General features: G+C 62.3%; 1 protein-coding gene across 1 annotated transcript in view; it reads right to left on the reverse strand.

Annotated features, from left to right (window-relative positions):
• The window catches only part of LOC138846506 (protein Aster-A-like), a 406,361-nt gene that overhangs the window by 225,124 nt on the left and 164,104 nt on the right, over window positions 1-17,133 (reverse strand).

Genomic DNA, 17,133 nt, shown 5'->3' on the forward strand with positions numbered 1-17,133 from the left:
CTGGAGCTCCCGTCCCTCCACAAGGGAGGGAAACCACGGAGAACTGAAGACGGGAGGGCGAGCCCGAGCGCGCAGGGGTGAGTGTGCACTGGGGCTGAGCCTGGCTGTCGCTCCTACTGGGCTCCCAGCTCCTGCTGGGCTGCACCCTGGGGAGCCCCAAGCACATCAGCGCTCCCCACCAGGCCCTCTTGCTGCTCCTGGCCACAGTGGACAGCAGAAGGCAAGCGTGTGCAGGTGGACGAGAGCAGAGCAAGCCAAGGAAGCGGAACTCACCTTAGCACAAGCTTCCCTCTACCAGCCCAGTCCTGCCACAGCAAGAACTCACGTGCAGGGCAGGTGCTGGGGCACAGCGGGTTCCACTGCTGCTTAGGATGTGGGCATCACAGGTCAGAACGCCTAGAGTCCTGTCCCACTGCTGCTTCCTGGCCAGCTTCCGGCCAGCCCCAGCTGTGCTCCCCTGTGTGGGGGAGGTGAACTTGCAGCTGCAAGACTTCCCTCACCATATGGGTGGTGGTTCCAGTCCCAGGCATTCCTCTTCTGATCTAGCTCTCTGCTATGGCCTGGGAGAGCAGTAGAAGATGGCCCAGATCCTTGGGCCCCTGCACCCACATGGGAGACCCTGAAGAAGCTCCTGGCTTCGGATCGACGCAGCTCCGGCTGTTGTGGCCATCTGGGGAGTGAACCAGCGGGTGGAAGACCTCTTGCTCTCTGACTCTGTCAGTGCTTCTCTGCAACTGTGGCTTTCAAATAAATTTAAAAAAAAAAAATGGAAGGAGGCCATGGAGGGAGGGAAACTGGGCAGGAGGTGGCAAAGGCAGCAGGGTGGGAGAGGGTGTGTGCGGGGAAGCCAGGGACAGAAGGGAGCTGCCCATGGTCAGGTCCCCGGGAAGAGAGAGGGAGAAGGAGCTAAGCCCTGTGTTAATCCAGGGCTGGACTTGGCCACTATCAACACACACACACGTGCGCCCTCTGCAACTGCAGGTCATGCAAGCTGTGGCCTGGGTTGGGCGTGGAGCCCCCCACTCCCGGGAGGACAGGCCCCTCCTGCCCCACTGGGGACACAGAGCAGGTATAAAGGGCCCCGCGATGGCAGCGGCTGTCCCTGCACCATGAAGCCTGCTGCTTGCCTGGTGCTGCTCGGCGCTGCCTGGCTCCTGTTCTCTGTTGCCAGTAGGTGCCAGCCACGGACGCCTGGGCTGGGGGTGTTCTGGGGGCGGGGGCCAGCTTTCCAGGGCAGTGCTGGCTCCCAGGGCGGGGGAAGGGACGCACCTGCCGTGACCCATGCCTTCCATTTCTCTTCAGATTGTGACATCTGCCGGCTGTGCAGACAGCTGTTTATGAATTTCTGTCAGGACCCTCCGATGAGTATATTTCCTATGTGCAAAATTACCAAAGTGACCCGCTAGTGCTGCAAAACGCCCTGGCTCTGATACAGTGCGTGATGGGAAACTGACAGCAGAGGAGAAGGGGCACGCGATCAGTGCCGTGGTGAGTCCAGCTGGGCCTGGCCCAACACCGGCTCTTTCCGGGGCCCTGGGGAGGGGGCACTCCTCGTGCCCACCACAGCCGGGCCTGGGACTCTGTGGGAAGAACCTCCAGATGAGGACGCAGAGTTGGGGACCGCCCCCCCCCCACGGTGTGGGAAAGGACAGGGAGCGAGACTGTGTGGACCCGGAGCCCTGGGCTCCATGGCTGTTCAGCTCCCCCAGGCAGGCCCAAGACCCTCCAGGGCCGCTGTCCCCACGGCAGCCCTGCCTCTGTAAAATCTCAGCTCTGGCCTCCCTGGCCACAGCCTCTCCAGCGCCCGAGTCGAATCTTCTCCAAGCGGTGACCACTGGGTGCTGTCTGCCTTCAAATCTCACTAACTCACCCTGACCCCTCAGGTGCCCTCCTCCACCCCCAGACCTCATGTTTCCTTCTCCCTGGACCCCAAACGGCCATCTGGGGCTCCGGAGCCTGGAATTAGACCTCCAACAGCCCTTCCTGTCCTCCCGGGCCTGGCGACAGCTGGGGAAAAAGCAGACCAAACCCTGACTGCAGGTGGAGCACAGGCAGGGATGGGCACTGCTAGGCTGCAAGTGTGCCAGAGACAGAAGGGGCCAGCGGACTGGGGTCTGTGCATTCCTGGAGACCCCCGGTGCCACTGCCACCTTGCCAGGCCTTCTGTGTAGCCCCTGCCTGTCCCAGCCTCGCCTGCACCCCCCACAGAGAACCTCCCCCTCATTCCTCATCAAGGGAAGGATTTTTAGGAGAGCTTCTCAGGCACCCGGGGTGCAGGAAAGGATCTGCCTTTAGCTGCCCAGATCCAGTGCCAGGCTGCAGCTCCTCCCCAGGAAGTGCCCTGTGCCTGCGCCCTGCAGGTGTCTATGGGCCCCGGCCTCACCAGGTGTCCCAACTTCTCTTTGCAGAGTAAAATCTTCTCAGATCCTCTTTGTTAAGGGAGCCCTCCCGGCCAGAAGACCCAGGGCCACCCTGGGCCTACATGCTCAGCAGGTGCAGCCCCGCGCACTGGCGGCCTCTCAAAGGAGGAGGCAACAATAAAAGCCCGCATTGCACAGAGTCTGCTCAGTGCTGGACCGGACACCGGGCAAGGGTGTGGGAGGCGGGCGGTGCAGCGGGGCCGGCTGCCGTGACTGCCAGTGGTGGCTAAATCCAGGGCTGTCCGTGTTGTTCCTGCAGGGGTGCAGTGTGGGGCGGGGTGGGGGGGTGTGTGGTCTCCGTCGCCATGGCCGAGATCCGCAGGACACACGCGTCACTGACCATGCATAGCCCGCTAGCCTCCTTCAGAGCGGCAGTGAGAGTCCCAGCGTCACCGTGAGCACACTGCGGCTCAGAGCCGGGGCGCGTGCCCAACTGCACAGCCGCAGCCACTCTGCTGCCCCGCCCTCTGCAGGGAGACCTGCTGGGCTGCTCAGTGTGAGGCCGTGCACGGTGGCAGTGGTGCCCACCTATAGATGGATATGAGACCTCCCACCTCCAGGCCCAAGGGACATAAGGGGTGGGAAGGGGTCCCTGACCAGACAGAAGGACCTAAAGGTCAGGGGGCATGAACGCCCCTGGCCATGATCCAGAAATCCTCTCTCGTGCCTCAGCTGGTCCCAGTGCCAACCCCCAACTGTGGACGCAGCTGTGAGCCCGCAAACACACCCCGCGTGGGGTCTCCCGCACAGTGGGCCCAGGGTCTGGGTGTCTGCGGTGGCTCAGCCCTGTGGTCATGATGCTGCCGCCTGTCTCAGGCCCCCCGCATTCCTGTCTGTGCCCTCTGGGCCTGGATCTGCCACCTGCCCCCTGCTCTGTCACAACTCACTGAGGGCACTCGGCACAGGGCTGTCTCGGGAGGAACATCTGTGTCATCCTGGTGACCAAGGAGCTGCTGGGAGGCCCAGACAGCGGCCGCTCCTGTCACCGGTGGCTTGCTGGAGGGGGGCAGGGTGGGCTGATTCTTTTCCTGTTTCTCCCACACTTGTACCTGGGCTGGCTTCACAGAGAGAAGAGGTCGGGGTGGGCGCTCCAGGCAGCGGTGAAGTCCCGGATTGGGGCGCCCACATCCCCAGTCAGAGGGCCTGGTTCTACTCCCAGCTCCTTGGCTGCCATTCCAGCTCCCCGCTAATGCACACTCGGGGGTTCAGGTGGCACCTGCAGGTGGTGGTCCAAGTACTGGGGTTCCATCAGCCAGGAGGGAGGGAGACCCAGATGCATTTCCTGCCTTTGGCTGGCCCAGCCCTGATTCTGGGAGCCCAGCACTCATGCCTTCCCAGGGCCCCACCCCATCTCACCTAGCAACCTCCTACTCTGCCCACCTCTTAAAGGTCCCACACCCCTCTTGGTGCCACAAACTCTGTCTAAAGCACTTACCCCAGGGGAGACCTGCTCTTTGTGCTCACTGAGCTCTCTCCACAGAGGAGCAATGGGGGCCCCCTGCCTTTGCAGGAGTGAAAGGGAGCCCAGGGGACGGGAGGGCTTGGGGAGCAGAGACCCCCTCATTACCCCACCTGTGGGACCCTGGGGCTGTGTCCCACCACACTCCGTCTGACAGATGCAAATCTATGTGCAGTGAGGACACAGGCGACACCAGGTGTCTCGGTCCGCTCTCTGCTGCTGTGACAGAATCCCACAGACTGGGGCGATGTCCAAGCCACACGAGCTGATTGGCTCACGGCTCTGGAGGGCCTTCGTGCTGCATCCAACATGGTGGCCAACATCCCATGGGGGTGCAGGGAGCGGCGGGTAGAGTCAAAGATGTAGAGAGAAAGAGGGAGAGAAGTAGAGGAACTTGCTTTTATTTTGAACTTTAATTTTTATTGTTTAAAGATTTATTTATTTTAAGGCCTCAGCCACTGGCCACTGCAGGCCTATGCTGAGGGGAACAGTGGATGGAAGCAACCACACCCCAAGATCCACGAATTAAACATATGTAACAACACCTTGATGATAAGGAAACATTTGTAGCAACAACAATAGGAACTCACCCCTGTGCACCCTAAGCCACCCCAGGAGGCCAGCGCCCGTCCATGCAGGAACTGGGTTGGGGCCCATGCACCCATGCTCCCTGCACACGGACTCTGGGGAACAAACCTCCCCCCCAGTGAAGGAAAATGCAATGTGGAGAACACTAAGCCTAGGCATCTGGAGTTTGAACTCAGGCAGAGAAAGGAAAACGAATGGGCGTCTTCCACCCAATTAGGAACATCTGACTGCTGAAGCTGAGTGGTCCCCATTCAGCACTCGCTGTGTTATTTTACAGCACTTTGTGAGTCTTCCAAAGAGTTTACAATGCAATTTAAAGCTGAGAAGCTGAGTGGGGAGGGGGAATAAAAGAATCAGTTAAAACCCAAGTGTTGCTGGACAGCATCTCTGGACACGACACAGCGGTGCACTCATTCACACTCCACAGAGGAGGCCAGCAGGTGTGTGGGTGACCAGGGCCCTGCACCCTGTGGTCTCCATGCCAGGGCAGGGGAAGTGGGCAGGGAGGCAGAGCAGTGGGCCCTTGAAGGGAAAAGAACCGACTGTGGCCCCCAGGTGGCAGCCTAGGGGCAGTGTGGGGCCCAGGACCAAGGAGGTGCTGGGGGAGGGCTGAGCCACTTTCCCAGGGGGAGCAACCTTGCGATCAGCACCCCGGGGAGCCGCGGGCTTGTGGCTACTCCTGCCTGCGGCCTGACGGGTGCTGTCCCTGTCCTTATGGTCAGCAGCAGCCCGGTGTTACCAGCATGAGGCTCAGGTGCTGGTGCCCAGGAGTTCTCAGTGCTCTGTGCCTGAAGCCCTGGCCCGTGTCCAGGACAGGGCCCTGGTTCCCGCTCTGGACAGGCTGGGCCACGCTGGCTTGAGGTGCTCAGCGGGAGGCTCCCCTGCCTCCATCCCAGAGGACCCCTGTGTCCACCTCCTACAACTCCAGGGGAGAAGGGCTGGAACAGAGCAGGAGGGGCATCAGAGGGTGGCAGTGCTGGGGTGGGGCCTGTGGTAGGACAGGAGGCTGCTCCCCCGGGAGTCTCAGTTCAGGTCATGGCAGGGGCAGCCCCGAGTGTGGGGACAGGTCTATGTGGGACTCCCTATGCGACCTTCTGTTCTAAGAAAGAGGCCTTCACAGTTGGGCTGTAATACAATTGCAGAGGCAGAAAGGAGGGGCGGGAGGTGCCGGTTGCCTGAGACTTGGGACCGTTACGGCAGGTGGCAGAGGGCCCTGGCACCCCTGGTTCCAGGGCAGTTCTGCCAGAGCCCTGCCCTCTTCACCTGGGCCCTGGGGAGAACACAGGCCCCACTTGTGGTGACCTTTAATGAAGCCAGGCCTGAGGACCCTGAGCCCTGCCACAGCAGAGCCACTAGGGATTGGCTGGCAGGCTTCTGTGATGTCACAGTCACTGAGATGCGCACTCTGGGCTGGGAGGCGACCAGAGGCCAGTAGTGCGTCTACTGCCCAACTGACCAGTTGGTAGTGTAGGCAGCAGGCGCATTTCAGAGAATCATATGGATTCGCGATGGAGGTGAGTGGCACTTGCTCTAATGAGCTGTGGCGTGGGGAAGGTCCCGCCAGGGGGGCGGCCCTGGTCTCCCACACTGGATTCCATGGGCGATGTGGCGGAGCTCTGAGTGCTGCCCCTGTGTGCAGAGCGTGTACACAGTCGTCTCATTCCTCCCGCTCTGCTGGTCACCAGTGTTGAATGGGCCTGGGTGTGAGTCTGTGTCTGGACACGGGTTCAAGACTAGGTGTCGGGTCAGCTGGTATCAGGTGGGCAGGGAGGCCGGCTCTGAGAGCCCCAGAGATGCGGGAGCTGGGAGCAGGCCAGGGAGCCCCGTAGACTTGGGACTTGGGCCCCCTGGAGGACACGTGGCTGCCAGCCTGGGGGAGGAACATCCTTTCCAAGGGCAGGGGAGGCAAGGTGGGGGCTGTCCTTCCCCAACCGTCCCTAGTCCCTGAGCTCTGCACAAGTCATAATCCAGGGACCCGGCCACCAGGTGCCCGCCTGCCTGGCTGTGTGGCTGTCCCCCCTCTGACCAGGGGGACAGCCCTCAAAGCAGCATTCCTGTGGGCTCCCCAGTGCTGGCTCCCATGTGCGTGTGTGTCTTACAGATTGGATATGAACGCCCTGAGGTCCCGGAGGGCCCAGGAGCGAGCAGAGCTCATCAATAAATATGAGCAGGTACTGGCCAGGGTGCTGGGGGAGGAGGTGGGGCCCTGCCTCAAGGACTGTGCCTGTGAGAGCCAGACCCTGCCTCCCTGGGGACACGGGGGAGGGGGCAGGTGGACAGCTCCCCCAGTGACTTCTCATCCGGGTCCCCTCTCCGCTGCAGGGACGCCGAGGAGCGGCACTGTTGGTGCCCGAAGAAGAGGACGATGAGGGCGGCTGCCTCGTCCCAGACAGGCTTGGGTTCCTGCAGTGAGTCCTCCACACCCCAGCTCACCCCAGGGCGGGACTGGGGTCAGAAACCCCAACATGAGGCGGCACACCTGTCCCCGGCCCCGACCTTGAGCCCAGCTGTGGTCACAGGCAGTCACTGGTCAGCATTTGGGGGCAGGAGTCGGACGTGGAGGCTGTTCCCACAGATGTCCGGGAGAGAGGCCCCGTTGCTGGAGGGTGGGCTCCGGTGACCTGGAGGGATGGAGCCATCTCGGGCCATCTCTGGCATGACTCAGCAGCCCACCTTAGCACGGGGATAAGGGCTTCTGCCTCCATGTTGTGCCAGAACCTGGAGAATAAGCAGGAGCAGAGTGGTGGAGAGATGGCCAGGGTCCGGGCTGACAGAAGAGGGGTGAGGTGGGGCACATGACCTCAGGAGGCCAGGGCACAGGGGGGAGGGTGGGCAGTGGGGGACCCTGAGGGGTGTAGGGGTCCCAGGTGCCTCGAGCCCCAGGTGCACACTCACAGCACTGAGCATCTCTCAGGCAGGTCACTCGGACTCGGTCAGTTCCAGGGTGACGTCCTGGGCAGAGCTGATGTGGGGATATAGCTGCCTCAGCCCTGGGCAGTCTGGCCCTGCTCAGGACAGCCAGCCCCCAACCGCTGTGGGGGGCTGCCACACACCCACGAAGGTGGACCTCTGACAGGCCTGGAGCCCCCCACTGGCAGCAAGGGCCCCTGCCTGGCCCTAGGCTCCCTGTGCTCATGGTCACCAGCCCCTCCCTCCGCATCTCAGTCCCCTGGGCTGAGAGGATGAAGCTGGTCCTTCCCTGGCCCACTAGGGAGGTCGCGGTGCCTGTTGTGGTCCTGTCCTCACCTCTCTGCCTCCCTTGCTTTCCAGTGAGCAGAAGCTGCCCCAAGACAGCACCCCGGGGGCAAAGGTAAGGACAAGTCCTTGGCCATGGGCCAGTCATCTGGAAGCAGAGCTGGGCGGAGGGGCACGTGGGGCTCGGCAGTGGTGAGTGGGAGCGCCATAAGGTCCTGCGATGCGGTACTTATACGGCACCTGCTGACATCTTACCACACTCACCTGTCCCAGAAGTGAGCCGCAGCTCAGGGGTGTCTGCTGTCGGCTGCCCTGACTCATTGGCATGGTTGGGAGTGACCTGGCTGGAGCTCAGGGGCTCTCCTTGACGAAGGGGCAGCTCGGGTCAGAGGCCAGGCCACCGATGCTCCCCCAGACAGAAGATCTGGGGCTCACGGTCTGTGCCTTTTCTGGCTCCTTCCATTTGAGCGCCCACAGAGCTCCTGAGCTGCATCCGAGGGCCCCTCTCAGAGCCCCAAGCTGGGCTCACGCCATCCTGTCTCGTTTTCCAGCGTAAACAGGAGGTAAGAAGGATCCAGAAGTGGATAAAGATGATCAAGAACCATAGTAAATACCGCGGCAGTGACAAGGTACCGTGGCGATGAGGGCCCCTCGGGAACACTGAGAGCTGAATTGGGGTTTGAGCAGTGCCCATTCCTGTGCCAGGCACCGCCTGCCTCTCAGATGCCCAGGGGCAACTGTCCAGTCCCTAGAGACACAGGTCATGGGCACACCTTCCCCATACACACAGGACACTGTCCTGGTAGAAAATCTGAAGTCACTGCTGAAGACAATCCCGGATGCAGGGCAGGCGTGGTTCCAGGAGCCTTGTAGCGGCCACTCCGTACACGGCAGAGCCGGTGCCCCTGAGCCCTTGGCCCTCCAGTCACTGTGGGTCATAAGGCCCCCATCTGGGCAGATCCTCCCTCTGCCAATACACAGGGAGCCCCTGGCTTCTCCCTCTGCTGTCTCACCCTGCGCTGCCTCCACGAGTGGCCACGTTCAGCACTCACCAGAGCCTCCTCTCTCCTGTAGTTTCAGCGCAGAATCTACAAAGGCATCCCTGCCCAGGTGCGCGGGAAGGTGTGGGCCGTGATGCTGGAGGTGGACAAGAGGAAGGCCCAGAACGCGGGCAAATACGCGGTACGGCTCTGCACTCAGCCCAAGGGGGCCCGGCCTGCTCGGGCCTGCTCAGGAGCCTGAGTCTCCGTGGAGGACCGTCCCTCACTGAGCCCTCGGGAGCCTCCTCCCCATCCTGCCTTCCTCTCCCTAGATCCTAGTCAGTGCCTCCTCCACGTCTCCTCAGACCCAGCTGGGACTGGACAGGTGTGTTTTGTGCCAGAGGCTTTAACCTGCTCTCTGCTGAGCTCACCTGGGCAGCTTGGCATACGGCCAGAAGAGAGGACTTGCTGGTCCCTGATGGGCGGGGGTCTCCCAGGATGAGATCACAATGGTGTGAGGTAGGGAGCCCCACAGGCTCTGTGCTAACATGGCCTGCCCGCAGCTGGCCGGCCCTCACCTAGGCCTGCCCACAGCTGGCCCTGCCTTCACATGGACTTGCAGCCCCTGGCATTGCCCTTGCCTGGAGAGGCCGCTCCAATGGTCAGACAGCTCTCAATGCTTCTGGGAAAGGAGGGAGTGAGGACTGGTGTGGGCAGAGGGCTGTCAGCTGCAGCTGGCTCTCATGGCCCCTGGCTGCCATCAGGGAGCAGGGCCCAGCTGTGTGGCCCACCCTGCCTCCCCCAAGTCTGCAGTCTGGGGCTGGCCCTGGGAGCTGGGCCTGGAGACAGTCATTGCCCAGGCTCAGCTCCAAGCCAAGGGCGGCTTGCAATGTCGAGATGGAGATGGGCCCCTCCAGCAGGGGGCAGCATGGAGCAGTGGTCAGGCTGTGGCTGACTCCTGGAGGGCAGGGCCTGAGATGTCAGTGAGAAGGCTCAGAAGCCTGGCTGGGGGCAGACCACGTCGTGCTGAGAGCTGAGGCAGGCAGGGGGAGTGCACAGGGACCTTTCAGAGCCCCTGTCTGCTGCTGACCGTCAGGGTTACGTGGGCACTGAGGCAAGTAGGGAGCCCATGACCCTCCCTCAAGGTGGGACCCAGAAAGGAATGAGCGCTTGCAGGGAACTCCCTGTCAGCCAGAAGAGCTGACGTGGACTTGAGGTCCTTGTGTGGCAATGGGGCTTGTGCAGTTCTTGAGGCTGCCCCCCCCTTGTCCCTGCCCTGCAGGAGATGAAAGAGCTGGCCAGGCTGGGCGCCACTCACTTCCATCACATCGACTCCGCCATCGCATGGACTTTCAGAAACCACCTCATGTTCCGGGAACGTTACGGAATGAAGTGAGGCCTCTGGGCTGGGGAGGACCCGCGGGTGGGAGGAGCAAGGGTCCTGGGGCACATGGGGTCCCTAGGGAAGATTGGGTGCAAGCCTAAAACAATTCATTGAGCACAGAAAACAAACTTGCCTTTTCTATAGTACACAAACTTTCCCAAAGACACTGTGGAGAGAATGAAATGAAAAGAAACACCAGGGGAGACAATAGTAGCAATCTATCTAATAAAGGTGTTGTTTCCAGAATATTCAAGGAGCCCTTCAACTCAGTCACAAGGAAGCAGTGGGCAGCCCCCCAGTACCCCGGGAACACAGGCTCGGGGGGACCCTTCATGAACGCACACACAATTCACCTCCTCAGCGCATGAACACACGCTTATTCCCTACACCACAAAGGGGCACCAGCGCACAGCTGTGGGAGGGGGGAACTAAAACCACTGAGGACGCCGGGTGCTGCTCCCTACAAGGCTGAACGTGCATGGGAGGCTGACTCTGCACAGCTTGGACACACGGGACTGCACTCCCACAGTGGGACGCTCACCTGTGCCCTGAACACCCACCTGGGAAATGAAAGTGCACGTGACTGCGCCCTGGGAGGTGTGCGTGTCCCTGCAGGCGGCGCTCACCCACATGGTGGACAACACGCAGGTGCCCTGATGACGTCACTGCACATGAGCAGAGTGTCACGGGCCCTGCATGTGGCTGTCAGGCTCTGTTAGGCAGAGCTGCACTGAGAGCCTCGGCAGCACAAGACACACGGCCTCTGTCCTCTCTCTTCCAGCCAACAGGCCTTATTCCACATACTGATGGCCTATTCCGTCTACAATCCTGTGAGTATTCTGGGATCATAGCGCAGGTGCTATCCCGGCAGTCCCTGCAGGGCACCCCTGGTCACAGAGATCCCAGCCTGGGTTGAGGGGCCTCTCTCATCCACAGCTCTGAGGAAGAGCGGTGGAGGCCAGGCTCTGAGCCTCCTTGGACCCAACCTCAAGTTCTGGGAGGAGAAAGGCAGCCTTCTCCTGGGCTGGTCTCCAGACCCCAGGAGCTTGGCCGTGTTGGGATGCCCCTCCCAGGACTAGCATTCCATGCAGTGGGGCGGGGGGCGAAGGCAGGGCAGATCAGGTGTACGACTTTGCTCTGGGTCCCACTGATGCCATTACACCCACCAGCCCTGTGGTTGGACCCATGGGCCTGAATCCCACTCTGTACAGCGCCACTGCCACAACCACCCACTCAGACTTTCCCATGCGTGGAGCAGGCGCAGGGCTCCATGGGTGACCCAGCAAGGCCTGGACATCCCCACCCCCTGACCTGCCACTGGCCAACCCTGCCTGGTGCCCTGGTTCCCAGGGGGCTTGGCACTCAGGAAGCCCAGGCCTGCACCCATGCCAGAGGCACACCTCCTGTTCCGGTCCTGGTAGCACTTCCTGGCTTACTTCTTCCTCATGTGAGAAAGGGCCACCGGCTCACCTGCAGAGCTCAGGGGTCCAGAAGCTTCCATGGGCATGGATCTGGATTCCCACAGCAACCTGGCCCATGCTGACATCTTGGGGGTAACAGGTGTCCATACTTGAGCTCTCCCCCTGTGCTGCCTAAGCTCAGGCCCTGCAGGATTCCCTCCAGGAACTTGGAGAACTTCTCTGGGCTCCAATTCTTGGGCAGCTGACACCAAGTGGCAGGATTCAGGCACAGGGGCTCCCTCTGCCTAAATCTTCCTGGACCCTTCAGTGGGTGACCCTGATCTGCCTGAGAGGTGGGCCATCCTAGGATATCATTCTTGCCAGGGGAGGTCTCCTAAAGGTATTCTGGGATCTTGCAGGAGGTGGGCTACAGCCAGGGTCTGAGCCATGTGGTGGCACTGTTGCTCATGTATATGCCCGAGGAGGACGCTTTCTGGGCCCTGGTGCAGCTCATGGAAAGCAGGAAGCACGCGATGCACGGTAGGTGGATGGCGTGTGGGGCCCAGTGCATGCAAGTCCATGCACCCCTCACTGGCTCCTGAATGTGCAGGACAGTGTCACAGTGTGGGGGGGGGGGGCTCCCAGGAAGCCAGGGCTGGCAGAGGCCTCCCAGACTGAGCCAGCCCCCTTCTTTTACCACCACCCAAAGTCCCTGCAGCTTGGCCATGGCCATCCTGGGTGTGAGAACCTTCAGAACAAGGGGTCCTGTCCTTGTCCAGTGACTCAGGTCGATTCTGACTCTTCTGCCTCACACGTCTGTACTCAACTCTCAAGCACAGAGCCACACCCAGGGAACTTGTGGAAGGCAGCATCCCCTGTAGGGTCACCCCTCCTCGCTCCTGAGTCTTGGAATGGTCAGGAGGCACCCAGTCTGACTTGCACCCACCCCAGCGGGCTCCAGGGGGCAGCCAGGCCTGGGCTGCACACAGTCACCCACCTGCACCCACCTCCCAAGCAGATCCTCTGCCCTGGCCACGTTCATCCCCACCTGCCCCTGGTCCAGCCTCCCCTGACCCTCAATGCTCAGAAGCACCCCACCCAGGCCTGGGGCTCTCCAGCCTTCCTAGGAGGAGGCTCTCACGTGGGGGTGTGGCTGATTCTACTCAGGTTTCTACAAACCAAACACCCCCAAACTGGAGCGATTCCAGCAACACCTGGGGCTCATTGTGCATCGCGTGCTCCCCTCCCTGGAGAAACACCTGGTAAGTTAAGCATCTCCTTTCTCCTCTTGGGGGCTCTGGGCTCATGGGACTGCTTCCTGAGCCAGGGGAGGCCACGTCCTCACCAAAACTTTCCTTGGTTACGGGGGTCCACGGCAGCTTGGGTGTTGGTTTGTTGTCCAGCACTTGGTCCCCCAGAGTTGGCGTAGATTGAAGGGAGACGCTGTCCCCAGAGCAGAGTGGAAGGAGGGACCTGTGTCCCTTCAGGAACCTGCATGGCTGGGAGGGGGGATGCCCCTGCTGCTGGGCTTCCTGCACCCAGGGGCTCTGCCCCAGGGCTCAGATTAGAGGGAGTCAGGCCTGGGCCCTGGGCCCTGGGCCCTGAGCCCCCTCTGCCTCTGCCTTTTCTTAGGAGAAGGAGGGTGTTTGCCTGGAGGACTCCACCACCCACTGGTACATCCAGTGCTTCCTGGATGGGGTAAGTGCCCCGGGGACCCCTTGCCCAGGGAAGCTCCTGCCCCAGTGCCTGGTTCTCTGGTGCTGGTGGCCTGTGACTCTGAGCTCCCCCAGCCCCAGCAGACACAGGAGGGAGCCTGCTGTGCAGACCAGGCAGGCCCTGTCCAGCCCTGCTAAGGGTGGTCCAAGCTGAGGCTGAGCCTCAGAGCCAGCAAGGAGGGGACAGGTCCCACCAGGACCCATCCTGAGAGCCTGGCAAAGGCCAGAGCCCTACAGTGAGAGGCAGGAGATCCATAGACCCCCCGAGGCAGAGGCTGGTGGCAGCACAGCCCAAGGGCTGACCCCTCCCCAGGTCCCTGGGGTGTCTGGCATCTCCAGTGTGGCTTCCAAAGTGTGCAGACCCCCAGGGTCCAGGACAGGACATGGTCATCCTCTGTGGGTCTGGTTCGCTGAGTGGGCAGGGATGTGGCCATGAGGCATGGCCTCCCCTCCCCTCCCAGGAGGAGCTCTGGCCTTCTTGTGTGATCAGCCTCCTGGAGTCTCCCTCTGTCCTAGGGGAGTGACACTGCACACCCACCCCTGTGGGCCCTGCTGAGGCCCTGACGGGCGGGTCCTCCAATGCCTCTGTCCCCAGGTGCCGTTCCCCCTGGCTCTGAGAATATGGGATATATACATCCTGGAGGGCGAGCACGTGCTCCCGGCCATGGCATACACGGCCCTCAAGATCCATAACAGTGAGTCCTCAGGGCCCACAGAGGCCCGGGTGCTGGGGACGGAGGAGCTGGGGATCCCCTGCCTGTCCCTCGGGAGCAGGGCTTGAGGGAGGGGTGAGGGGGTTGGGGAGGCCTGGGTTCCCTTCAGGAGGGCACTGAGAATCCCCCTGTTGCATCCCCAATCCCAGGCCCCCACAGACCACAAGGAGAAGTGGCCAGGGTCATCGCACTGGAAATTGGCCCCTGAGCAGTCCCTCTAGTGCTTGGTGTGACACCCAAGGGTGTCCAAGGGTGTCTGCAGCCCATGTCTGGTGCTGGGACAGGGCTTGGAGCAGCCATGGTGGCTGCGCCATCCCTAGGGCCCCTCCCAGCCTGACACCCACCCCCATGTCTAGAGCGCCTGCTGAAGATGCCCCGGGACCACCTCCGGGAGTTCCTGCAGGTGACCCTGAAGCAGGCCTGGTCTCTGAGCGAGGATGCGGTCATCAGGCAGCTGCGGGCCTCCATGCGTGAGCTGGGGAAGCTCCAGTGCCTCCTGCCTCCCGAAGGTGAGTCCAGCACATGGCCCCGTCCCATGCTCCCTTGGGGGAGTCAGTAGTGGGAGTGCCAGGCCCTGACATCCCCGCCCAGGGCCTCACCTCTTCCTGGTCCTCCTTGTCCTCCCCGGGCTCAGCAGTTCTGCTTTCTGAAGCTCTGACAGCATGGCCTGACAGGGCCTCGGGCAGCTTCCCAGAATCCTCCTGTGGGTGCCGGCTCTCCCCCCACGACTCTGGGGCCGGGCCGTGGAGCTGTCCTCAGGACATATGTGGCTCTGGCTCCTCGGCTGACCCCCACTCTGGAGTGGATTGGAAGCCCCGCCTTGAGCTACCCTGCCCAGGTCTGGAGCAGGTGCCCTGGCTCAGTGCCCCCAGGAGCCTGGAGCACAGCTGGACCCCCACTCCAGCAAGATGAGAAGTGGCCCTGCCTGCCCAGGGGGCCCCTCCCCAACTGACCCCACACAGGCTCCTGTCCCGATGACCACAGCTGTCTGCACACAGGACCCTCCTAGGACAGGGGTGGGCGGGGCTCCCACCTGCATGTGGGCAGGGCTAGAGGGAGGTGGGGCTGTGGGAGACCCTGTGCAGTGATGTAAAGGCTGCCGGCACTGGATCCCCTTCAGCCATCTGAGAACCCCTGGAAGGCCCAGGTGCCCTGAGCCCAGTTGTGGGGGCCGAGTGCACTCCTGCGAGCAGGGGTGGGCACAGAGGCAGGGCTGGGGGCCCCACGGCAGAACACAAGAGTGTGGGCTCTGCAGCCCTAGCCTCGGGCCAACAGAAGGCAGCGGGACCCGGAGCATCGCTGGCCTCTGGGCTCTAGTGGGGAGGGGTCCCCGTGCTCATCCCCTGCTGCTGCTGCCATCATGGACCTGAGCGCCTGGGTCCCCATGCAGAGCAGAGATGGGCTTGTCCCAGCTCTAGAGGCTCTAAGTGGGGGCCCAGGTGCAGGCTGTCCAGGCACTGGGGAGGCCCCACTGTGCCTCCAGGTGCTGCCTCCTTGGGTGCTCCTGGGACAGTAGCGGTGACAGCCCAGTCTCACCAGGAAAGAGACAGTGGCCCAGGGGCAGAGGACACAGGGCACCCCTGCCACCTCTTTAGAAACTGCATTCCCTGTCCCCAAGGGCCTGAACCAGACTCCATGTCTGCCCCACAGCCCCAGCTCTCACCCCATCATCTTAGGCTCAGTTCCTTTCCAGCCATGTAGGAGGGACTCAGATGCGGGAAATTCAGCCAATGCACTGTTAGGGCGCAGCAGGTCAGGTGGGGGAGGTGATGGGGTCCTGAGTTGGTGCTTTAGTCCCCAGAGATGAGAGTGAGGTGGGGAGTTCAGGGCCATCCACCCTGTGGGGCTGTGCAGGAGGAGCCGGTGGTGTCCCAGGGCTCCCCTTGCCCAGGCTGCACACACCCTCCCCTCTGGGGCCAGCAGCCTGGAAGAGTCCTCAGCGTCACACGTGGTGATGGGGACCCCAGGGTGAGGTCGGGGCAGGCACCCTGCAGGCCAGACGGGGGCTGTGGAGAAGCAAACCGCGTCTCTTCTTCTTCCAGCCAAGGCCATCGAACAGTGCAGCAGGCCCCTGGGGCAGGCACGCGTCCCCCAGATGCACGTTCCTGCCCCCACTGCTCCGAAGGCCAAAATCACCATTCAGGACACAGTGGCAGTGTGGGAGCAGACCAGGGGTCCCGCTACCCGTGCAGTGATGATCCGTCCTCCAGAAAGCTTTGGCCTCTGCATCGCCGAGAGGGAAGGCATGGAGGAGGAGGAGAGCTGGGAAGGCAGCCCAGAGACCCTCGGCCTGGGCTCCCCTGTGGGGACCGCAGAGTCTCCAGGTTCTGCCAGCCCCACGGAGTCTCCAAAGTGCTCGAGGTGGGGAGGCCTGTGCCAGTGCGCCAGTCTCCCTAACCTGAGCGGGCCAGAGCACAGGGAGGACGACTCCTCCGACGCTGGCAGCCGGGAGGGCCTGTGGATGTGGGCTCCTCCACGGGCCTCGGAGCACCCAGAACCAGGGCCCATGCAGGCTGTCCCCGCCTGGGGGCCACAGCTGAAGACTCCCCCCTACTGGCATGGCAGCCCCACGCACTCTGGGGAGAGTCACGGGCTGGAGCCGGCCAGAGCCAGCCCTGGGCTGGGACACCAGGCCCACGTGCCCTCCCTGGCCAGAGGCCTCCTTACCTCTTATTCTGTGGGGCACCTGGATGATGGGTGCCTCCTAGAAGAGAGGCCGAGTCCAGCATCTGTCCTGCCCAGGCTGGGCAGCAGCCTTCCGTGTGTCTTCACGGCATCCTATGCACTTGGTTGAGCGCCCACCGCCCAGGCTCTTCCTGGGGCCAGGACACCCTGACACTGGAAGACAACAGCCGTGCCAGGAGCCACTGTACTCTCCTCCCCGCCCCCTCCCCCACCGCCACCCTCAGGTGGTGCTGAGCCTGTATTAAATTGTTCCATGGAAAGGAGTTTGCTCCAGTTTGTGACCCCGGCGCCCAGCGGCAGCAAGCTTCCCCGTGTTCCTGGGGAGATGGGTGGTTCCACAGCCCCCAGCCCCAGGCAGAGACCCACTCAGGACCCTGCAGACAATGCCTGAGATTCAGCTGTGCCCTGTGGGGACTGGGCCAGGGTGGGAGAGCAGCAGCCGTGAGTGCCCGTGACCTCTGGGACAGATCGGCACAATAGGAACAGCCGTGGTTGGAGGGCCTGTGTCACCTCTGTGCTCTCCCCTAGACCTGGGCGGCCGTGGCTGCAGCATCCCTGGCTTGACCCCACATGGCTCTCCCACGTGGGAGAGAA

The sequence above is a fragment of the Oryctolagus cuniculus genome, chromosome 18 (assembly GCF_051225735.1).
Source record: "Oryctolagus cuniculus isolate XC-2025 breed Fujian yellow rabbit chromosome 18, ASM5122573v1, whole genome shotgun sequence".
Taxonomy (NCBI): domain Eukaryota; kingdom Metazoa; phylum Chordata; class Mammalia; order Lagomorpha; family Leporidae; genus Oryctolagus; species Oryctolagus cuniculus.